Source organism: Ovis aries, chromosome 1 (genome assembly GCF_016772045.2).
Source record: "Ovis aries strain OAR_USU_Benz2616 breed Rambouillet chromosome 1, ARS-UI_Ramb_v3.0, whole genome shotgun sequence".
Classification (NCBI taxonomy): domain Eukaryota; kingdom Metazoa; phylum Chordata; class Mammalia; order Artiodactyla; family Bovidae; genus Ovis; species Ovis aries.
In genome coordinates, this window is record NC_056054.1 from 253,954,839 (window position 1) to 253,980,092 (window position 25,254).

The following is a 25,254-nucleotide window of genomic DNA, read 5'->3' on the forward strand; positions in this document are numbered from 1 at the left end:
TTCCTTCTCCAGTGCATGAAAGTGAAAAGTGAAAGTGAAGTTGTTCAGTTGTGTCCGATTCTTAGCAACCCCATGGACTGCAGCCTACCAGGCTCCTCCGTCCATGGGATTTTCCAGGCAAGAGTACTGGAGCAGGGTGCCATTGCCTTCTCTGACCATTTCTCTAGATTCCGAATATGTGTGTTAGAATATGATGTTTCTCTTTCTCTTTCTGACTCGCTTCATTCTGTATAAAAGGTTCTAGGTTCATCCACCTCATCAGAACTGACTCAAATGTGTTCCTTTTTATGGCTGTGTAATATTCCATTGAATATACGTACCACAACTTCTTTATCCATTCATCTGTTGATAGACATGTTCTAGCTATTGTAAATAGTGCTGCAATGAACAATGGGATACATGTGTCTTTTTCTATTTTGATTTCCTCAGGGTATATGCCTAGGAGTGGGATTGCTGGATCATATGGTGGTTTTATTCCTAGTTTTTTTTAAAGGAATCTCCATATCATCGTCCATAGTGGCTGTATCAATTTACATTCCCACCAACAGTGCAAGAGCATTCCCTTTTCTCTACACCCTCTCCAGCATTTATTGTTTGTAGACTTTTTGATGATGGCCATTCTGACTGGTATGAGGTGATATCTCATTATAGTTTTGATTTGCATTTCTCTAATAATGAGTGATGGTGAGCATCTTTTCATGTATTTGTTAGCCATCTGTATGTCTTCTTTGGAGAAATGTCTGCTTAGGTCTTTTTCCCACTTTTTGATTGGGTTGTTTGTTTTCCTGGCACTGAGTTGTATGAGCTTCTTGTATATTTTGGAAATTCATCCTTTGTCAGTTGTTTCATTTGCTATTATTTTCTCCCATTCTGAGGGTTCTCTTTTCACCTTGCTTATAGTTTCCTTTGCTGTGCAAAAGCTTTTAGGTCTAATCAGGTCCCACTTGCTTACTTTTGTTTTTATTTCCATTACTCTAGCAGGTGGGTCATAGAGGATCTTGCTTTGATTTACGTCACTGCATGTTCTGCCTATGTTTTCCTCTAAGAATTTTACAGTCTCTGGTCTTACATTTAGGTCTTTGATCTCTTTTGAGTTTATCTTTGTGTATGGTGTTAGGAAGTGTTCTAATTTCATTCTTTTTTACATAGCTGTCCAGTTTTCCCAGCACCATTTATTGAAGAGGCTGTCTTTGCCCCACTGTATATTCTTGCCTACTTTCGCAAAAATAAGGTACCCATAAGGTGCATGGGTTTATTTCTGGGTGTTCTTTTCCCACTGGTCTGTATTTTTGTTTTTGTGCCAATTCCATACTGTCTTGATGACTGTACCTTTGTAGTAAAATCTGAAGTCAGGAAGGTTGATTCCTCCAGCTCCACTCTTCTTTTTCAAGACTGCTTTGGCTATTTGGGGGCTTTTGTGTTTCCATATGAATTGTGAAATTTTTGTTCTAGTTCTGTGAAAAATGCCATTCGTAATGTGATAGGGATTGCATCAAATCTGTAGATTGTGTTTGGTAATATAGTCATTTTCATAATATTGATTCTTCCTACCCAGGAACATGGAATAGCTCTTCATCAGTTTTATGTCATCTTTGATTTCTTTCATCAGTGTCTTATAATTTTCTGTGTACAGTTCTTTTGTCTTCTTAGGTAAGTATATTCCTAGATATTTAATTCCTTTTGTTGCAACAGTGAATGGGATTGTTTCCTTAATTTCTCATTTTGATTCTCATTGTTAGTACATAGAAATGGAAGTGATTTCTGTGTATTGATCTTGTATCCTACAACTTTGCTAAATTCACTGATTAAGCCTAGTAATTTCTCTGACACGATATTTAGGGTTGAGGAGATACCCTTCGTCCAAGGTAAGGAGCAGCAGCTGCGCTTTACTGGAGCAGCCGAGAAGAGATACCCCACACCCAAGGTAAGAGAAACCCAAGTAAGATGGTAGGTGTTGCAAGAGGGCATCAGAGGGCAGACACACTGAAACCATACTCACCGAAAACTAGTCAATCTAATCACACTAGGACCACAGCCTTATCTAACTCAAGGAAACTAAGCCATGCCCGCGGGGCAACCCAAGATGGGTGGGTCATGGTGGAGAGATCTGACAGAATGTGGTCCACTGGAGAAGGGAAAGGTAAACCACTTCAGTATTCTTGCCTTGAGAACCCCATGAACAGTATGAAAAGGCAAAATGATAGGATACTGAAAAGAGGAACTCCCCAGGTCAGTAGGTGCCCAACACGCTACTGGAGATCAGTGGAGAAAACTCCAGAAAGAATGAAGGGATGGAGTCAAAGCAAAAACAATACCCAGCTGCGGATGTGACTGGTGATAGAAGCAAGGTCCAATGCTGTAAAGAGCAATATTGCATAGGAACCTGGAATGTCAGGTCCATGAATCAAGGCAAATTGGGAGTGCTCAAACAAGAGATGGCAAGGGTGAACGTTGACATTCTAAGAATCAGTGAACCAAAATGGACTGGAATGGGTGAATTTAACTCAGATGAACATTATATCTACTACTACGGGCAGGAATCCCTCAGAAGAAATGGAGTAGCCATCATGGTCAACAGAAGAGTCTGAAATGCAGTACTTGCATGCAATCTCAAAAACCACAGAATGATCTTTGTTCATTTCCAAGGCAAACCATTCAATATCACAGTAACCCAAGTCTATGCCCCAACGCTGAAGAAGCTGAAGTTGAACGGTTCTATGAAGACCTACAGGACCTTTTGGAACTAACACCCAAAAAAGATGTCCTTTTCATTATAGGGGACTGGAATGCAAAAGTAGGAAGTCAAGAAACACCTGGAGTAACAGGCAAATTTGGCCTTGGAATGCAGAATGAAGCAGGGCAAAGACTAATAAGAGTTTTGCCAAGGAAATGCACTGGTCATAGCAAACACCCTCTTCCAACAACACAAGAGAAGACTCTACACATGGACATCACCAGATGGTCAACACCGAAATCAGATTGATTATATTCTTTGCAGCCAAAGATGGAGAAGCTCTATACAGTCAACAAATACGAGACCAGGAGCTCACTGTGGCTCAGACCATGAAATGCTTATTACCAAATTCAGACTTAAGTTGAAGAAAGTAGGGAAAACCGCTAGACCATTCAGGTATGACCTAAATCAAATCCCTTTTGATTATACAGTGGAAGTGAGAAATAGATTTAAGGGCCTAGATCTGATAGAGTGCCTGATGAACTATGGAATGAGGTTTCTGACACTGTACAGGAGACAGGGATCAAGATCATCCCCATGGAAAAGAAGTGCAAAAAAGCAAAATGGCTGTCTGGGGAGGTCTTACAAATAGCTGTGAAAAGAAGAGAGGTGAAATGCAAAGGAGAAAAGGAAAGATATAAGCATCTAAATGCAGAGTTCCAAAGAATAGCAAGAAGAGATAAGAAAGTCTTCTTCAGTGATCAATGCAAAGAAATAGAAGAAAACAACAGAATGGGAAAGACTAGAGATCTCTTCAAGAAAATTAGAGATACCAAGGGAACATTTCCTGCAAAGATGGGCTCAATAAAGGACAGAAATGGTATGGACCTAACAGAAGCAGAAGATATTAAGAAGAGGTGGCAAGAATACACAGAAGAACTGTACAAAAAAGATCTTCATGACCCAGATAATCATGATGGTGTGATCACTCATCTAGAGCCAGACATCCTGGAATGTGAAGTCAGGTGGGCCTTAGAAAGCATCACTATGAACAAAGCTGGTGGAGGTGATGGAATTCCAGTTGAGCTATTTCAAATCCTGAAAGATGATGCTGTGAAAGTGCTGCACTCAATATGCCAACAAATTTGGAAAACTCAGCAGTGGCCACAGGACTGGAAAAGGTCAGTTTTCATTCCAATCCCAAAGAAACGCAATGCCAAAGAATGCTCAAACTACCGCACAATTTCACTCATCTCACATGCTAGTCAAGTAATGCTCAAAATTCTCCAAGCCAGGCTTCAGGAATATGTGAACCGTGAACTTCCTGATGTTCAAGCTGGTTTTAGAAAAGGCAGACGAACCAGAGATCAAATTTCCAACATCTGCTGGATCATGGAAAAAGCAAGCGAGTTCCAGAAAAACATCTATTTCTGTTTTATTGACTCTGCCAAAGCCTTGACTGTGTGGATCACAATAAACTGTGGAACATTCTGAAAGAGATGGGAATACCAGACCACCTGACGTGCCTCTTGAAAAATCTGTATGCAGGTCAGGAAGCAACAGTTAGAACTGGACATGAAACAACAGACTGGTTCCAAATAGGAAAAGGAGTACGTCAAGGCTGTATATTGTCACCCTGCTTATTTAACTTCTATGCAGAATACATCGTGAGAAACACTGGGCTGGAAGAAACACAAGCTGGAATCAAGATTGCCAGGAGAAACATCAATAACCTCAGATATGCAGATGACACTACCCTTATGGCAGAAAGTGAAGAGGAACTAAAAAGCCTCTTGATGAAAGTGAAAGAGAAGAGCGAAAAAGTTGGCTTAAAGCTCAACATTCAGAAAATGAAGATCATGGCATCCAGTCCCATCACTTCATGGGAAATAGATGGGGAAATAGTGTCAGACTTTATTTTTTGGGGCTCCAAAATCACTGCAGATGGTGACTGCAGCCATGAAGTTAAAAGACACTCACTCCTTGGAAGAAAAGTTATGACCAACCTAGATAGCATATTCAAAAGCAGAGACATTACTTTGCCGACTAAGGTCCGTCTAGTCAAGGCTATGGTTTTTCCTGTGTCATGTATGGATGTGAGAGTTGGACTGTGAAGAAGGCTGAGTGCCGAAGAATTGATGCTTTTGAACTGTGGTGTTGGAGAAGACTCTTGAGAGTCCCTTGGACTGCAAGGAGATCCAACCAGTCCATTCTGAAGGAGATCAGCCCTGGGATTTCTTTGGAAGAATGATGCTAAAGCTGAAGCTCCAGTACTTTGGCCACCTCATGCGAAGAGTTGGCTCATTGGAAAAGACTCTGATGCTGGGAGGGATTGGGGGCAGGAGGAGAAGGGGATGACAGAGGATGAGATGGCTGGTTGGCATCACTGACTCGATGGGCGTGAGTCTGAGTGAACTCTGTGAGTTATTGATGGACAGGGAGGCCTGGCGTGCTGCGATTCATGGGGTCGCAAAGAGTCGGACACGACTGAGCCCCTGAACTCAACTGAATGTACAGTATCATGTCATGTGCAAACAGTGAGTGCTTTACTACTTCTTTTCTGATGTGGATTCCTTTTAATACTTTTTCTTCTCTGATTGCTGTAGACAGGACTTCCAGAACTATGTTCAACAATAGTGGTGAAAGTGGACACCCTTGTCTTCTTCCTGATCTTAGGGAGAATGCTTTCAGCTTTTCACCATTGAAAATAATGTCTGCTATAGGCATATCATACATGCCATTTTTGGAAGAGTTTTAACATAAATGGGTGCTGAATTTTGTCAAAGGCTTTTCTGAATCTATTGAGATGATCATATGGTTTTTATCTTTCAATTGTTATCACCAATTGGTAATATGGTGTATCATATTGATTGATTTACATACATTGAAGAATCCTTGCATTCCTGGAATAAACCCAACTTGATCATGGTATGAGCTTTCTGATGTGTTACTGAATTCTGTTTGCTAAAATTTTGTTGAGGATTTTTGCATCTACGTTCATCAGTGATACTGGCCTGTAGTTTTCTCTTTTTGTGTTGTCTTTGTCTGGTTCTGGTATCAGGGTGATGGTGGCCTCAAAGAATGAGTTTGGAATTGTTCCTTCCTCTGCAATTTCTTGAAAGAGTTTTAGAAGGCTAGGCATTAGCTCTTCTCTAAATGTTTGACAGAATTCTCCTGTGAAGCTATGTGGTCCTGGGCTTTCGCTTCTTTGGGAGAATTGTTTATCATAGCTTCAATTTTAGTGCTTGTAACTGGGTTGTTCATAATTCCTATTTCTTCCTGGTTCAGTCTTGGAAGATTGAACTTTTCTAAGAATCTGTCCATTTCTTCCAGGTTATCCATTTTATTGCCATATAGCTGTTCATAATAGTCTCTTATAATCCTTTGTATTTCTGTATTGTCTGTTGTAACCTCTCCTTTTTCATTTCTAATTTTGTTGATTTGATTCTTCTCTCTGTTTTTCTTGATGAGTCTGGCAAAGGATTTGTCAATTTTGTTCATTTTCTCAAAGAACCAGCTTTTAGTTTTATTAATCTTTACTATTGTTTCTTTGATTTCTTTTTCATTTATTTCTGCTAGGATCTTTATGGTTTCTTTCCTTCTACTAATTTTGGAATTTTCTTTGTTCTTCTTTTTCCAGTTGTTTTAGGTGTAAAGTTAGGTTGTCTATTCGTTTTTCTTGTTTATTCAAGTAGGACTGTATTGCTGTAAACTTACCTCTTAGAATTGCCTTTGCTGCATCCCATAGGTTTTGAGTTGTCATGTTTTCATTGTTATTTGTTTCTAGAAAGTTTTTGATTTCCCCTTTGATTTCTTCAGTAACCTGTTGGTTATTAGAAATGTGTTGTTTAATCTCCATGTGTTTTTGTTTCTTACAGTTTTTTCTTGTAATTGATATCTAGTCTCATAGCTAGTCTCATTGTGGTCAGAGAATATGCTTGATATAATTTTAATTTTAAATTTACTTAGGTTTGATTTGTGACTGAAGATGTGGTCTATCCTGGGGAATGTTCCATGTGCACTTGAGAAGAAGGTGTATTCTGCATTTGGATGGAATGTCCTGAAGATATCAATGATACCCACCTCATCTAATGTATCATTTAATACGTGTCTCCTTATTAAATTTCTGTTTTGACCATCTGTCCATTGGTGTGAGTGGGGTGTTAAAGTCTCCTACTATATAACGGACTTTTGGACTCAGAGGGAGAGGGAGAGGGTGGGATGATTTGGGAGAATGACATTCTAACATGTATACTATCATGTAAGAATTGAATCGCCAGTCTATGTCTGATGCAGGATGCAGCATGCTTGGGGCTGGTGCATGGGGATGACCCAGAGAGATGTTATGGGGAGGGAGGTGGGAGGGGGTTCATATTTGGGAACGCATGTAAGAATTAAAGATTTTAAAATTTAAAAAATAAAAAACTTAAAAAAAAAAGTCTCCTACTATTATTGGGTTACTGTCCATTTCTCCTTTTATGTCCATTAGTGTTTGTCTTATGTATTGAGGTGCTCCTATGTTGGGTGCATAGATATTTACAATTGTTATGTCTTCCTCTTGGATTGATCCCTTGATCATTATGTAGTGTCCTTCTTATCTCTTGTAATATTCTTTATTTTGTGATCTATTTTGTTTGCTATAAGGATTGCTACTCCAGCTTTCTTTTGCTTCCCATTTGCACAGAATATATTTTTCCATCCTCTCACTTTCAGTCTATACGTGTCTTTAGGTCTGATGTGGGTTTCTTGTAGACAGCATATATAGATGGGTCTTGTTTTTGTATCCATTCAGCCAGTCTGTGTCTTTTGGTTGGAGCATTTAATCCATTTACATTTAGAGTAATTTCATATATATATATATATATATACATATATATATATATATATATACACACACACACACATATATATGCACACACACACATATATTCCTATTGCCATTTTCTAATTGTTTGGGGTTGATGTAGACCTTTTCTCTTCTCTTGTATTTCCTGACTAAATATGCCCTTTTAACATTTGTTATAAAGCTGGCTTGGTGGTACTGAATTCTCTTAACTTTTGCTTGTCTGAAAAGCTTTTGATTTCTCCATCAATTCTGAATGAGATCCTTGCTGGGTACAGTAATCTCGGTTGTAGATTTTTCCCTTTCAGTACTTTAAATATATCCTGCCATTCCCTTCTGGCCTGCAGAGTTTCTGCTCAAAGATCAGCTGTTAAGCATAAGTTAAGTATGTATGTTACTGGTTGCTTCTTTCTTGCTGCTTTTAATATTCTTTCTTTGTGTTTAGTCTTTGTTAGTTTGATTAGTATGTGTCTTGGCATGTTTCTCCTTGGGTTTATCCTGTATGGGCCTCTTTGTGCCTCTTGGACTTGACTGACTCCTTTGCTTTGTTGGGGAAATTTTCAACTATAATCTCTTCAGAAGTTTTTGTCATACCCTTTCTTTTTCTCTTCTTCTTCTGGGACCCCTATAATTCAAATGTGGGTGCATTTGATATGGTCCCAGAGGTCTCTGAGACTACCCTCATTTCTTTTCATTCTTTTTATTCTGCTCTTCAGAAGTTATTTCCACCATTTTATCTTCCAGCTCACTGATTTGTTCTTCTGCTTCAGATATTTTGCTATTGATTCCTTCTAGAGTATTTTTAATTTTAGTAATTGTGTTGTTGCTGTATGTTTATTCTTTAATTCTTCTAGGTCGTTGTTGATTGATTCTTGCATTTTCTCCATTTTGTTTTCAAGGTTTTTGATCACCTTTACCATCATTATTCTGAATTCTTTTTCAGGTGGTTTGCCTATTTACTCTTCATTTATTTGGGCTTCTGTGTTTCTAGTTTGTTCCTTCATTTCTGTTAATATTTCTCCGCCTTTTCATTATTTTTTTTAACTTATTGTGTTTGAGGTCTCCTTTTCTCAGGCTTCAAGGCTGAATTCTTTTCCTTTTGGTTTTCGCTCTCCTAAGGTTGGTCCAGTGGTTTGTGTAAGCTTCCTATAGGGTGAGATTTGTGCTGAGTTTTTGTTTGTTTGTTTTTCCTCTGATGGGCAAGGCTGAGTGAGGTGCTAATCCTGTCTGCTGATGATTTGGTTTGTATTTTTGTTTTGTTTGTTGTTTAGATGAGGCATCCTGCACAGGGTGTCACTGGTGGTTAGGTGATGCTGGGTCTTGTATTCAAGCGGTTTCCTTTGTGTGAGTTATCACTATTTGATACTCCATAGGGTTAGTTCTCTTGTAATCTAGGGTCTTGCAGCCAGTGCTCCTACTCCAAAGGCTCAGGGTTTGATCTCCTGCCTGTGTTCTTCTGTCTTCCAATAGGTGGCTCAGCAGTAAAGAATCTACTTGGTAGGGTTGATGCACAGGTCTCATACTTTCATCCAGAGAAGCACCTGGAACAGTGCCTGGCAAGTAGTAAGTACACAAAAAACATTAACCTTTATTAATATGTAAACATTCAGTCGACCTCAGACACCGTAAGGGTCCTCAAGTGGAACGCCTCCACCTCAGGCCACATGGAAACCAAGTCCGAGAACTTACTTTTAATGGGGTCCCTCTAGCTACCAGGAGAGCAAGGGTAGAAGGAGGGGAAAAAAGGCTATGGCAATAATCCAGATGAGATACAATGGTGGTCTGGACAAGGTAGAAGCAGTGGAGATATTGGGATGTTGCCAATTCTAGATGCATTCTCTTGGCAGAGCCAAGAGAGTTGGCTGATGGACTGAATGTGGGGTGAAAGAGAAGTGAGTCAGAGATGATGCCAATATTTTTGGCCTGGGCTTCTGGAAGAAGGGAGCTGCTATTTACTGAGATAGGACAGGCTGTGGGAAGGGTGGGTTTTATAGGGGAAGATCAGGAGTTCAGTTTTGAGATACCTGTCAGACAGCCAAATGGAGAGGTCAAGTAGGTACTTAGATAACAGATGTGAGGTTCAGAGGAGAGGTGTAACTTGGAGGAAAAAAATGGTAGTCTTTGGTATCTATTTAACATCACGAGACTGGATAAAATGAAAAGGAAATAGGGTTGATAAGGAAGATTGGAAGTTTCAGGAATAAGCAGCACTCCAACTCTCAGAGGTCAGGAAGATGATGAGGAATGAGCAAAAAGACTGAGAAAGAATCATCAGTAAGGTAGGAAGAAATCCAGAGAATGTAGTATTTTGGAAACTAAATGATGAAAGTATTTCAAAGAAAGGAATAAACAACTATGTAAAATGCTGTTGAAAGGTCAAGCAGGAAAAAGACTGAAAACTTACTCACTGGAGTCAGCAATGTTGAAGGTAAAGTCCTGACTCAAGAGACAGGAGGGCTCAAGAGAGACTGGTGGAAAGGAGCCTAACTGTCTCCCAGTAAGTGAGACAACAGAGAGGAACAGATGTGGAGAAGGATCAAGAGGAGGGTCAAGAGAGAGTTTGGGTTTGTATCACAAGGCACTGTATCTCTAGTAGTTGGTAAACAGCCAGGGACATAGTGATAACTCAATAAATATTTGTTGACTAAAGTGAATGAAATCACTAACCACTGATTCAGGAAATAGTCTTAGTTTTAGAAGTTTATAGTTGGTACAATGAAATGTAAAATTCTTGGTCCAATAAAAAGAACTGCTTTCACTCTCCTTCAATGCCTGAAAACTCTTTCATATTGAAAACTATAGCTCACATACCTAGAACAGCTATCCTTAAATTTGAGAGGAACAGTAACAGAATTTGACAAGTCCATGCTCAACAAGAAAAAAATACTTTCAATTCTGTATGGGTACAACCTATCCAAATATCTTTTGCACCTGGGGTCCTGTGACTGGCTGAGTCCTAGTCCCCTAGGTACGTCATGACTCACTAGGCACTATTAATAGAATGGAAGACTCTTGGTAGTTGCTGAAGGATCATATATCTGACAAAGGTCTGGTAACCAGAATATATAAAGAACTCTAAACTACACAACAACAAAAGGACAGACAACCCAATTAAAAAACAGGCTAAGAACTTGAAAAGACATCTCTCCAATAAAATGGCCAAAAAACACATTAAAAGATGCACAGCATTAAGGTAATGCAAATCAAAATCACAGTGAGATATCACTTCACACCCACTAGGATGGCTATAACCAAAACCAAAACAAACCCAGAAAATAACAAGTGTTGACGAGGACATGGAGAAACTGGAACTTTCAAACACTGATAGTGGAAATGTAAAATGGTGCAGTTGCTGTAGAAAACAGTATGGTGGTTACTCAAAAAGATAAATATAGAATTACCATATGGTCCAGCAATTCCACTCCAGGTATATACACAACAGCACTGAAACAGATATTCAGGCAAAAATTTGCACACAAATGTTCTTGGTAGCACCATTTCCAGTAGCCAGAAGGTATAAACAATGGAAATGCCCATCAACTGATAAACGGATAAACAAAATGTGGTATATCCCTTCAACGGAATTATTATTCAAAGAAAGGAATGGATACTATTCAAAGAAAGGAACACATGCTACATCATGGATGAACCTTATAAACGTCATACTAAATCAAAGAACCCAGACACAGGAAGTCACATATTCTGTGATTTCATTTATATGAAATGTCCAGAATAAACAACTTCATAGAGAAAGAAAGCAAACTGGTGGTCACCAGGAAATAGGGGGAGAAAGGGATGGGGAGTGACTGCTTAATGGGTACAGGGTTTCCCTCTGGGATGATAAAAATGTTCTGGAATTAGATAATGGTGATGGTTGTTCAACACTGTAAATGTATTGCGATTCACTGAATTGTATACTTTAAAATGATTAAAATGGTTAATTTTATGTTACATGAATTTTAACTCAATAAAAGCAATAAATCACACAGCCCACACTTGCCAGAGTAAGGCCATGCACCCAAGAACTGACTCAATTCTCTTACCATGCCACCATTGTCTCCTTTACAAACCAAAGGTGCTCTGGACAACTTTGGCAGTGAACTTTTCCCTCCACCTAGCACCATCAGGTATAGTGTGTGTGTGTGTGTGTGTGTATGTGTGTGTGTGTGTGTGTGTGTGTGCACATGCACACATTGTGTGTGTGTATGTGTGTGTACATGCTCAGTCATGTCTGACTCTTTGCAACCTCATGGATTGAAGCCCACCAGGCTCCTCTGTCCATGGAATTTTCCAGGCAAGAAATACTGGCGTGAGTTCCCATTTCTTTCTCCAGGGTATCTTTCCGACCCAGGGATTGAATCCATGTTTCTTGTGTCTCCTGCACTGGCAGGCAGAGTCTTTACCACTTGTGCCACCTGGGGAGCCAACAGGTATCAGTTAGTTCAGTTCAGTCGCTCAGTCGTGTCTGACTCTTTGCGACCCCATGAATCGCAGCACGCCAGGCCTCCCTGTCCATCACCAACTCCTGGAGTTCACTCAAACTCACATCCATTGAGTTGGTGATGCCATCCAGCCATCTCATCCTCTGTTGTCCCCTTTTCCTCCTGCCCCCAATCCCTCCCAGCATCAGAGTCTTTTCCAATGAGTCAACTCTTCGCATGAGGTGGCCAAAGTACTGGAGTTTCAGCTTTAGCATCATTCCTTCCAAAGAACACCCAGGGCTGATCTCCTTCAGAATGGACTGGTTGGCTCTCCTTGCAGTCCAAGGGACTCTCAAGAGTCTTCTCCAACACCACAATTCAAAAGCATCAATTCTTTGACGCTCAGCTTTCTTCACAGTCCAACTCTCACATCCATACACGACTACTGGAAAAACCATAGCCTTGACTAAATGGCAAAGTAACGTCTCTGCCTTTCAATACTATCTAGGTGGGTCATAACTTTTCTTCCAAGGAGTAAGCGTCTTTTAATTTCATGGCTGCAGTCACCACCTGTGGTGATTTTAGAGCCCCAAAAAATAAAGTCTGACACTGTTTCCCCATCCATTTCCCATGAAGTGATGGGACCAGATGCCATGATCTTCGTTTTCTGAATGTTGAGCTTTAAGCCAACTTTTTCACTCTCCTCCTAGTACCTAATTATATTTGTGATAACAGAATTCCTACAATTGACTAAGCACAGAAAAGTTTCTAAGCAAAATATTTTCTTATCATAGACTTCCCAATGTAAACCTTCTTACACCAAGGTCTGCTATTCATATCACAAAGTCATCCTTCATTTAGAAGTTAACCATTATTCACATAACTGATGAACCAATGACAGCTGTGAAGGACAATCCCTTATGAGATGATACTGTTTGCAGAAAGAGTACAGCTAATGGGGTTTATGCCTTCAACTAATAAACCCCATTTTTCACTAACAATCCTTGGCATTTTCCAAACCCTGCGATTTCTATCCTGCTGGTAGGTCACAACTCTTAGAAATATGATGTGTAAAACTGATCTTTAAACCTTCCTGTGTCAGATTACCATTGCCAATGAGGCAGAAATGGATAAAAGACAGATTGGTAGTGAACATTTGCATGACAACCCACTCCAGAGAGTCACTCTAACCTCAACTCTTCAGGCAACAGCATTCAAACAGCCTTCTGGAAACCAAAGTTTGTTTGCTGTTCTCTTATTCTGAGCTCAATGAGGGCCTAATCCTCCAACTTATATCCATACCTTTTAATCACCATCAGTGATAAAGATTTCAAAGTATCAGAGATGTTACATGCGTGCAACTGGAAAACCAAACTGCAAAATAAAGTTAATTAGGAAAAAATAATAGCTGCAAAGACTACTCCTAGGAATGACACATAGATACATATTCCCTGACCAAGCCGAGTGTTACATTTTCAACATGCTGACAATCTGGTCTTTGTTCATCAATTCACTGAAAAGATGACGTCAGGGTCACTGGAGTGCTGCTGGCCTTTAGGATCGATGGCTTTCCAGATAAGAAACAGACTAAGGGCATAATTACCAACATCTGAGTCTCAAGAGTCCTGGAAAAATACCTCTTCAGGGAAAAACACAAAGTCTCCAAAATAAATGCAAACAAGACCCCTTGAAATGGGGTAGAGGGGTAATCAGGCACCTCTGAGATACCTCCTTGAAAAGTCAGGAGAAGCATTTGGGTAACAACACAGGCTAAGCGCCTCCCACAGAGACATATAAGACACCTCCTTCTCCCTCATAACTCCTCTGTTGGGTAAACTTCTCAAAAGATTTTTCCAACATTCACAATTTTCATTTCCTTACTTTCTATTCACTTCAATCTGGTTTCTGCTTTTTTCAATCTAAAGCAGTTGTTACTGAGGTCAAAGACTCCATCTTGCTAAATTCAATATATCATTTTTGGTCTACATCTTTACTTGAGGACTCCTCTTTTTAAAATACTCTTTCCTTGCCTTTCATGACCCATTTTAAACTGGAATTAAATTTGAAAGTGAGTTTCTAAGACAAAAATCAAATACAGTTTAAATTACTCTTGAAAATTCTTTAAATGGCCTACTAAGTAAAGCCTGTTTTTTGTATGTATAACTTTATGCAGTAATGAACAGAATATATGCATACATACAAAACAAACAGCAAGTATACCTGCTGTTTAGAACACTTTCATCTAACTAGAAACAACTTCAAGTGTATTGGGTTGTTTGCACACCTTAACGGCAAGCAGGTTACCATCCACTGTACCTCTCTTGCCACTTCTCATCACTTTCCTGGGGCTACCCTCCTGGACCCAACTTTGAAATGCTAGGGCTGAGCCCTCCTCTCAGTCTCTGATGGTTCTCAACTTCCACTGCTCAGTGGAAACACCTGAGGACTTTAAAAATCCAAGGTTGCAATTCAGATAAAATAAACAGAAATAGGGGCCTCCCTAGAGGCCCAGATGTAAAGAATCTGCCTGCCACACAGGAGACTCAGGTATGATCCCTGAGTCGGGAAGACCCCCTGGAGAAGAAAATGGCAACCCATTCCAGTATGCTTTGCCTGGAAAATCCCAAGGATAGAGGAGCTTGGTGGGCTACAGTCTGGAGGGTTGGAGAGTTGGACAGAACCTAGCAACTAAACAACAACAAACAGAAAAAGAAATTTCTGAGGTAGGCTCCAGCAACAGTATTTTTTAACCATTCAGTGTTTTCATGTGCCACAAAAATGAGAATCACTGTTCCATACTCTCTCCCTACAGCAGGGATTCCACACTCAAATGCCTTTAGGGTCAGAGAATAAACAAAGCAGGCCAGGAAAAAGTCTTAGGCAGTGGTAGGCTCTTTGGTGGACTGGAGAGCAGCTGGGATCACCTGTGCTCAATTGTTCCCACATGGGAAAGCCAGTTCAGTAGTGCTACATCTTCATACTTTTAAAGAAAAGCCCCAAATCTAGATTTTCATGGGAAATTTTCACATTTTAAATTACTGACTCAACTAACTCAAAATTAAACAACCACCACCACCACTGTATGTGAAAAACAACACAAATCTGTAAAGCAGATTCAGCTGTGGGCTGAGGGTGTACAACCTCTCTGCCGGTTAATTCCATCTATGTCCTTCAATTTACACCTAAGTATGTGTATCCTCTGTTCATCCCACTCTTCTGGGCTCTGGATTTGAACTAGCAAATGCTCATATGACATCTCTACTTCTCACCAGTCCCAAAGTGAACCTAATTTAAACTACCTCAACCATTTGTTCTTCCAATGTTCTCTAGTGCAGGTACCAGCACCATTCACCTGGCTGGGCAAGCAAGAAACCTGGGCTTCATCCTATGCATGTATTTCTCTTTCTCACTGCTTGTACCATACTACTCATCAAATCCTATCAATTACACCTCCTGCATATACCCCTTGCATCTATCCACGTCCCTTCTTTCCCTCTGTTATCAGCTTGGTCCCAGCTACCAGTTTTTCTCTACCTTTCCATAGTGTAGTTTTCCTCTGTATCTATGGATGCAAACCTGCAGATATGGAGGCCTGACTGTACTACACCATGTTATATAAGGGACTTGAGCACCCATGGATTTTGGTATCCAAGAGGGTCCCAGAACCAATCCCCAGTGGATCCTAAAAGTTGACAGTATTAGCCAGCTCAAGTTGCCACAATAAAATACCACAGACTGGATAGCTTAAACAACAGAAATTTGTCTTCTTATAGTTCTGGAGGATAGACCTCCCATATCAATGTTTGGCAAGGCTGGTTTCTGGTAAGGACTCTGCCTGGCATGTAAATGGCTACATTCTCACTGTGTGCTCACATGGCCTTCCCTTCCTCCTCTTCTTGTAAGGCCACCAATTTTATTGGATTAGGGCCCCACCCTTATGACCTCATTTAACCTTAATTATCTCCTAAATACTACCTTCAAATATAGTCACATTAGGGAGTAGGGCTTCAAAAAGCAATTTTAGATGCAATTCACTCTATAGCACACTGTAATCTTAGAATCATTTTTCTCCCAACATTCACTCATTCTTTCCAACTTGATAAGAATAATCTTTTACAACCACAAATATTTACAAATGTTTGTGCGTATACATACTTGACCCAACAATTGCACTTCTAGGAATTTATCCTACAAATATATTCACACACATATGAACTAGCATATGCATCATACTATTTCTTATAGTAAATTACTGGAAACAATTTAAATGTCCCTCAATAGAAGAATGGTTAAATAATCTGTGGTGTATCTATACAATGGAATACTAGACAGTCATTCAAAAGAATAAGAACACTACATACTAGAATGGAAAGATTTCTAGGACATCGTTAAGAGAACAAAACAAGAAACAGAACAGTGTATACCAGTATGCTGTTTGTGTAAACAACAGAAAGAGTATGTGTTTGCTTGAATGTTAATGACATTTCTAGAATGACAATTCTAGAAAATGTCTAGAATGATACATAAAACAGTGATGACCCCTTTGGAAGGTATGGGAAAACTGGCCGCTGGGGGAGGGAGTAGGACCCCGCTGCAGACATTCCGCAGACTGTCCCCCTAAGCTTCGCCTTGTAACTTCTATTTTTTCTTGAGTCTACCTCACCCTAAAGGTTATTTCCCAAGGAAACGTTCCCTAGTTTCCAAACTAGGTCAGTACCCCTTTTTTAGGTACTCACAGTACCTGTACTTCTTCTTGAACCTATCACAACTGTAATGGGGAATTGTATAATTATACATGTCTATCACTCTCTTTAGACTGCATGGTCCAAGAGTGCAGAGACAACATCTGCAGCTTTTACTGCTGTATTTCCAGACCTAAATTCATGTCTGCCTGGCAAAGCAGGCCCTCCCTCACATGTTTGCTGAACAAATGAATGACTGCTCTTACCTTCAAACCTAGCACAGCAAACTGACACAGAGGCAAATGATGACAATGCATTTGTCCCTAGTGTTAAGACAGCAGTCCATTTAGAACAGTGATTCTCAAGTGGGGGTGATTTTGACCTTCCCAGGGGACATCTGAGAGTGTCTGGAAACATTTTTGAGTGTTAACAACTGTGTGGGATGTGTGACTGTCACAATTTTATGTGTGTGGAGGGGGACTCCTGGTAACTATTAACTAGAGGTCAGGAATGCTGCTAAACAACCTATAATGCACAGGATAGCCTCCAAGAATTATCTGGTCCAAAATGTCAACCACATCTCTAATTTAGAGGAAGGTCATAACCAAAACGGTGGTCAGTTCTATTCCAGGTGGTGGTGTTTTTTTGCAGGGGGTGGTGGGGTGGGGTTAGGATGTCAAGAAAAGCTTCAGAGAGGAAGTAAAGCTTTAAGTTGCGTGTTGAAGGGTGACAGGGACCATACCAGAGTAAATTGTCTGCCAAAGGTAATGTGAAGTGTTTAAAGGCAAAGTTATGGTTTGAAAAGGTACCCGCCCCCACCAAGTACCCCATATCCTGATATTACTCATCTTCTTTATTCCATTCTTGCTGAAACAAAACTTTCATTCTCTTAGGGTAGTGGTTTCAGCTAAAAATATTAAGGCCAAATTAATTCAGACTAAAATAAAGTCAGATAGGCCTTTCACTCTTCAAAATGTCAGCTGCATTTTAAAATCTGCAAATATGAATACAAAAAAATCTTTAACTCCTTAATGTTCAGATTACTTGTAATAAAGCTATTTTTGAACTCAATAGCCAGGTTGGTTCTGGTAAATATTTCTCCAATTTTTTTTTAAAAAAGGGCTTCTCCATTTTTTTTAAAACTTTCTTTCCTCTGTACTCAGTTTCTGAGCTCCCAAGATCCAAGTTTCTCCACAAACATCTCATGCTATTAAGTTCTTGTGCCAGAGAGGATAGAATGCAATAAATGTAAATAAATTGTACATATAAATTAGGAGTAATCTGTAGATTTTTTTAAAAAGGCTTTCACTAAAAGTTATAGATACTCCTGGAAGAAATTAAGTTCAGATAATTTATAATAGAAAGAAAGAAAGAAAACAGTGTTTTACTGTAACACAAGCCTGCTGCCTACTGAGCTGGAAGGACACGCTCTGCGCTAGTATGGCCATTCTCAGGGTCTCGGAGTGGGTGTTCTCTCCAGAAACTGAGGCCTGAGACTAACCAAGAACAAAGAAAAACGCCTGGCACGGAAGGTTTGGGCGAAGTTTTGTACATAAATGATTTGAGGAGGAACACTTCCTCAGATTTTGGAAGGCATACAAATCACTCTTTTTCTTGCTTACATGTTAAAAAACTTTTATTTCGTGTTTCCAGATCATTTCCTAATAAGAAAATACCTTATAATTTACAGACAGCAATTTATTCTCCCTTACATTTGCTGACCACTAAAACTGGATACAGTTTCCTTAAGCTTTACCAGAGTCAGAGGATTGGGAATGATGTGAGCATAGCAGAGTGCAGATGCAACATCAACTCCAACGTCGGCCAGCTGGTTTCCATCGAGAGGTCCCCCAGGAGAAAGCCCCTCCGAGGCGGCGGCCGGGGTCGGCGCGGAGTAAGACCCACCGGGGCGGCCCAGTGGCAGCCACGGAGCAGGGCCGAGGTCTGCCTGGCCCCTGTTTACCTTTGTTACAGGTACGCCCGCTCCCAGCCCGGCCCGGGATCCCGCCCGAGGCCCCGAGCTGGTGACACATCCTTCTTTGGCCAAGTCGGGCCGAGGTTGGGCAGGGGGCGGGGAAGGAAAATAAAGCCTCAGCGCCTAACGACGTGACTCTCAGTTCTTCCAAAACGTTGGCATTTGTTTCTCTGCCAAGCTTTCCTATTAACAAGTTCCCGAGGGCTGTGCGGGTGAACTGGCCCCGGAGCCCCGAAAGTGGGAGGGACCAGGCCGTCCCCCGCCCGCTCGTCCGTGGGCGCCCCGGGGCAGGCCGTTTTCACACCTCCCGGGCTGACAAGGCCCGGGACCAAGCTGGGCATGAGGCGGCGCCCGTACCGCCTCGAACCCCGACTTCCGCGGCCGGGCCAGCCCAGCTGGCCCCTCGGGCCAGTCCGGTCCCCGCCCCCAGGACCCGGCCCCGCCCGCCCGGGCCTCCGCGCACCGCCCCCCGGCCTCGCCACAACCCGCGGGCCGGACCCGGGGCGCGAGAGCGCCGGGCCGCGCGGCGGACGGCCACACGCCTACCTCAGCGCCCGCGGTTCCTCCTCCGGCTCCTGCCTCGGATCACGGACAGCACTAGCCGCCAGGCCTCCCGGCGGCGCGGGATATGAGACTGCGAGTGCGGCGCGTGAGGAGCTGAGGCCCGAGCGCGCCCCGCCCAGCCGCCAGTCCACCCCCTCCTACCCCCTCGGCCCCACCTTCTGCTGTGGGCTCGGCGCCCCGCCCCTCCCGCCAGGCTCCGCCCCCGAATGGGCCCCGCCCACCCTGCTGGCCCGAGAGTGACAAGGGGCGGTCAGGGGCGCTAGGAGAGCCACAGCGTCCGCAGTCCCTGCAGTCCCGCTTCTGGCGGCCTTGCGGGAATGCGATTCCTAGTGCTTACTACGATTTGGCGGATGCGAATTGCACTCTCGGATGTATTAGTACAGTGACTGGTATTATAACCTTATCGTTGTTGTCATTGTCATTGGTAGTTTTGCTCTCGTATAGTCGGCTGGATGGTACCATTTGAGGCCAGAGGTGGCAGACAGGTAGTCCTCACCACTCCTGGTCCACTCCGATCCCGCCAGGGGCCAGCATCTGTGCCGTATGTCGTTATGAAATAGTGAACAAGTTGTGTGAATTTTGAAAGAGATATTTATTATTAACAGCTATTGTTAAATATAACACAAATACAGAAAGTCGTATAAAACCAATATACAACTTATGAATTATCCAGAGACATACGCCCTCATAACAACTCCTGAAATTTAGCACCATGTAAAATGGTCTGGCTTAAAACATAAATCTCATCAACAGTTGGGAGGAGTCAGCTCGGGAAGGTCCTCCCAAAATTGCCTTCCTTGTAAATGACACAGGAATTCACAGGCCACTTGCCCACAGTCGTGTGCTAAGAGCACATATAGAAAACTTGAAAAAGTGAAATTCTTCATTAAAAAGATAAATCGATAAATACACAAACATGTAAATAATTTAATAAATAAGTCAATCAGGAGAGTGAATAGCATGAATAAGGAGCACCTAGGGGTGGGAAGTATGTGGGTGTGTGAAGACTTAAAAATAGCCAAGGATTAGGTGGCCTGCAAGGGTAGGTCTTGGACACCTTCTTGTCCTCATTGTGTCACTAGCACCTAGCACAAAACCAAGGGTATAATAGATGCTGTGTGTGTAATTCAAGAAAGGAAAAAAGATATTCATATATATACAGTTGACCCCTGAACAAGGTTGGGTGGGTAAGGGGCGTCTATCACCCACCCACTTCCCTTGCAGTGGAAAATCCTCTGTCATGCTATCTCTGACTCAAAAACAAAGAATTGATAAATGACTCATTCGAGGGCTGAAAAAGTTTGGATAGAATCAGGACTCAATTCCTAGTTCTTTTGATTCCACATATTGTAGTCTCTAATCAAGCACAGATTTTCCCCTGCATTTAAAGATCTGAAATGTGAAAATACAAGTACCGTATTTATTGAAAAATATCTGCATATAAGTGGATCTGCAGTGTCCGAACCTTTGTTGTTCGAGGGTCAAATGTATAATCAGCCCAAACATGCTTTGCCTACTGAACAGTTTCATCCAGGGTCACATCTTCCAATAGTTAAAATGATGTGCTCCCTAAGATGCCTTCATGCCTTGAAGCTTTAAACTGTATGCTGCTTGCCAGTTTTGTTTTTTTTTATTTTTTTTAAAAAAAAGCTCTTTCAAGTGGATTAGCCTATCTTACTTGAGACTTAGAGCAGTCCTGTGAGAAAGGCAGGGCAGGACAGAAGGACTTTGCAAAGGTTAGTGTAATGCATACTTGTGAGGAAGGGAAGTACACAATGAACGGTACAACAATTTCAGTACTTCTGACCCCGCCAATCCCTGCTGTATTCCAGGTTTGTTTTGACAGTTTCATTATCTGAGTTTTTACATTAGAACTTTTTGGGCTCCTTTGCCATATGCAGTATGATTTGAATTTATAAAGCACACAAGATCTAACTTGAAATTTGATTCAGCACAACAGAGTCAGCATATCTGTCATAAACACCTTGGCAAATTAGGGTAGAGAGCTGCCAATTCACCACCATTTATTGAGCATCCCAACTCTGGGTTGGTGATAGGAATACAAAGAATAGAAAATGTGTAAGACATAATCTTTGCTCTAAAGGAATTTATAGCCGAATTAGGGAGAACAATTTGAAAATAAGTGTTTAATTTGTTTGGATGGTAGGAGAACAGTCTTGAGCATAATTAATTCTATTAGGTGTAGGGAGAGCATATGATAAATCTTTTCAGATAAGAGAATACCTGATTTTTTAAATTATGGAAAAAAAAATCAACTTTTGCAAAAGTGGGGCTTCTTCAGTGGCTCAGCAGTAGAGAATTCACCAGTAATGCAGGAGACTCAGGAGACTCGGATTCAATCCCTGGGTTGGGAAGATCCCCCGGAGAAGGAAATGGGAGCCCACTCAAATATTCCTGTTTGGGAAATTTCATGGACAGGAGCCTGGAGGACTACAGTCCATAGGGCACAGAGTCGGACATGACTGAGCGACTGAACGCAACACAACGACACTGCAAAAGCAGAGAGAATAGTATAATGAACTACTGTGCTCTCATTACTCAGGTTTAACAGTTACCATCCCACGGCCCATGTGTTCCTTCTGTATCCTCACCTTTTCTTTCTCTCCCTGGATTATTGTGAAGCAAATCACAGTAGCATATTATTTCAATCGTAAATATTTTACTATGTGTCTCTAAAATGTAAGTTCTGTTTTTAAGAACAACAAAATCATTTATCTTAAAAAAATTAATGATTTTTTTTTAGCTCAGGCAATAAAGAATTTCCCCGCAAACAGGAGACTCGGTTTCATTCTTGGGTCAGGAAGATCTCCTAGAGAAGGGAATGGCTATCCATTCCAGTATTTTTGCCTGGAGAATTCCATAGACAGAGGAGCCTGGTGGGCTACAGTCCATGGGGTCGCAAAGAGTCGGGATAAAACTGAGTGAGTAACAGTTTCACTAACATCTAGTCAGTATTCAAATTTCCCCAATTTTCTCACAAGTGTTTTATATAGTTTATATCTTCAAGTCAGGATTCAGACAAAGTCCTCACATTGTATTTTTTAATGATTCTTTTTTAAAGTTTATTTAGGAAGCATTACTATGAATAAAGCTAGTGCAGGTGATGGAATTCCAGCTGAGCTATTCAAAATCCTAAAAGATGATGTTGTTAAGAGTGCTGCACTCAATATGCCAGCAAATTTGGAAAATTCAGCAGTGGCCACAGGACAGGAAAAGTTCAGTTTCATTCCAATCCCAAAGAAAGGCAATGCCATAGAAAGTTCAAACTACAGCACAATTGTGCTCATTTCACATGCTAGCTCAAAATCCTTCAAGCTAGGCTTCAACAGTACATGAACTGAGAACTTCCAGATGTACAAGCTGGATTTAGAAAAGGCAGAAGAACCAGAGATCAAATTTCCAACATCTGCTGGATCATAGAAAAAGCAAGAGAATTTCAGAAAAACATCTACTTCTGTTTCATTGTCTTTGACTGTGTGGATCACAGCAAACTGTAGAAAATTCTTAAAAGAGATGAGAATACCAGACCACCTCACCTGCCTTCTGAGAAACCTCTGTGCAATCAAGAAGCAACAGTTAAAACCAGACACAGAATAACTCACTAGTTCAAAATTGGGAAAGGAGTTTGTCAAGGCTGTATATTGTCACCTTGCTTATTTAACTTCTATGCAGAGTTCATCATGTGAAATGCCAGGTTGGATGAAGCACAAGATGGAATCAAAATTGCTGGGAGAAATATCAATAACTTCAGATATGCAGATGACACCACCCTAATGGCAGAAAGCAAATAAGAGCTAAAGAATCTCTTGATGAAGGTGAAAGAGGAGAGTGAAAAAGCTGGCTTAAAACTCAACATTCAAAAGCAAAGATCACAGCATCTGGTCCCATCACTTCATGGCAAATAGATGGGGGGAAAATGGGAACAGTGACAGACTTTATATTTTCTTGGGTTCCAAAATCACTGTGGATGGTGACTGCAGCCATGAAATTAAAAGACGCCTGCTCCTTGTCATAGCTATGACAAACCCAGACAGTGTATTGAAAAGCAGAGAATTTTTGCTGACAAAGATCTGTACAGTCAAAGCTATGGTTTTTCCAGTAGTCATGTATGGATGTAAGAATTGGACTACCTAACCAGACCACCTTACCTGCCTCCTGAGAAACCCCTATGCAAATCAAGAAGCAGTAGTTAGAACCGGACATGGAACAACTCACTGGTTCAAAACTAAGAAAGGAATATGTCAAGGCTGTATATTGTCACCAAAGAACTGATGCTTTTGAACTGTGTGGTACTGGAGAAGACTCTTGAGAGTCCCTTGGATTGCAAGGAGCTCAAACCAGTCAATCCTAAAGGAAATCAACCCTGAATATCCATTGGAAGAACTGATGCTGAAGCTCCAATACTTTGGCCACCTGATGTAAAGAGTAGACTCATTGAAAAAGACCCTGGTGCTGGGATGGATTGAGGGGAGGAGGAGAAGGGATGAGAGGATGAGATGGTTGGATGGCATCATGGATTCAATGGACAAGAGTTTGAGCAAACTCTGGGAGTTAGTGAAGGACAGGAAAGTCTGGCATGCTGTAGTCCACGGTGTTGCGAAGAGTCAGATACAACTGAGTGACTGAATAACAACAACAAATCTTTATTTTGACTGCGCCATGCACCTTGCAGGATATCTTAGTTCCCTCATGAGGGACTGAACCTGTACTTTTGGCAGTGAAAGTGTGCCAGGGAATTCCCATCACATTATATTTGGTGAAAAATCTTAAAACATTTTTCTTTCCATGTACTTTATAGGTTAAAGTAATTAATAGTTGGTCCTGGGTTTTCCTACATTCTGCACCTTACTGATTATACCCTGAGGTATTGTTTAATGTGTTCCTCTATGTTTCCCATAAACAGGTAATAGATAAAGACATTAAAACAGTTACTGTAATTGTATTCTAAATGTTCAAAAAGCTAAGCAGAGAAATGAGAGAAATAAAAAGACCCAAATTGTACTTCTAAAGAAGATGACAATGTTTGAATAAAGATATATTGGATAGGTTAGTGACAAATTGGACATTGCCAAAGAAAAGATTAGTGAACTTGAAATCACACCAATAGAAATTTCCAAAATGAAACATACATAGGGGAAAAAAAGATTTTGAAAATATAGAGAACCAGTGAGTTCTGGGACAATTTCAAGTGGCCTAACATATGTAAATGAAATCTCCAAAAGAGAAAGTTGGAGCCAAAAAATATTTGGATAAATAATGGCCTAAAATATTCAACATTGATGAAAACTATATACTCACAGATCTAAGAATTTCAACACCCAAAACACACAAAAAAGTAAAGAAAGCTGTATGAAGGCACATCAAAATCAGATTGCTCATTAACACAACATTGTAAAGCAATTGCACTTCAAATTAAAAAATAAAAGTAATAAGTGAAAACTATCAAATTGCTCAAAATCTGTAAAATCTTAAAAGTAGGGAGAGGAGAGACATGTTACATATAGAGGAACAAAGAAAGGATGACAGCAGATCTCTTGTTAGGAACAATACAAGCAGAACATAGTGAAATAACATCTTTAAAATACTAAAAAAACCTATCAATCTGGAATTCTATTCTCAAAAAAAGAAGCTTCAACAAATTAGAAAAAAATAGAATTCTATTCTCATCTAAACATTTCTCAAAAATGAAGACAGAAGAAAGACTTTTTCAGATGTACAAAAGGTAAAAAAATTCATCATAGCAGACCTGTACTGCAATAAATGCTAAAGGAAGTCTTCCATACACAAGAAAAAATGGCACTGAAAGAAATTACGTATCTATGGAAATGAAGGAAGAGTGAAAAATAGTAACTGTATGTATAAATATATAAGATCTTAAAATTATTATTAAAATCACTTTAAAAGATGCTTTATTACTTAAACAAAAATACAATGTATTATGGCTATGACTGCCAGATAAAATATGAGATGTCCAATTAACTTTGAATTTCAAATAATTGTTACCTTGTTAGTATGTGTTCCTAAATATTGCATGAAACATATTTAATGAAGTTATTTGGTATTTATCTGAACTT

The 25,254-nt window shown here is 40.6% G+C and overlaps 1 protein-coding gene across 4 annotated transcripts in view; it reads right to left on the reverse strand.

Moving 5' to 3' along the window:
• Positions 1 to 19,298, reverse strand: part of PPP2R3A (protein phosphatase 2 regulatory subunit B''alpha) — a 239,025-nt gene extending 219,727 nt beyond the window's left edge. For all 4 annotated transcript variants that reach the window (XM_042236740.1, XM_060395536.1, XM_015092650.3 and 1 more), the window contains exon 1: positions 19,142 to 19,298. The gene's annotated coding sequence lies outside the window, so the exon portion shown is untranslated. The remainder of the gene's footprint in view (positions 1 to 19,141) is intronic.
• Positions 19,299 to 25,254: the final 5,956 nt, after the last annotated feature.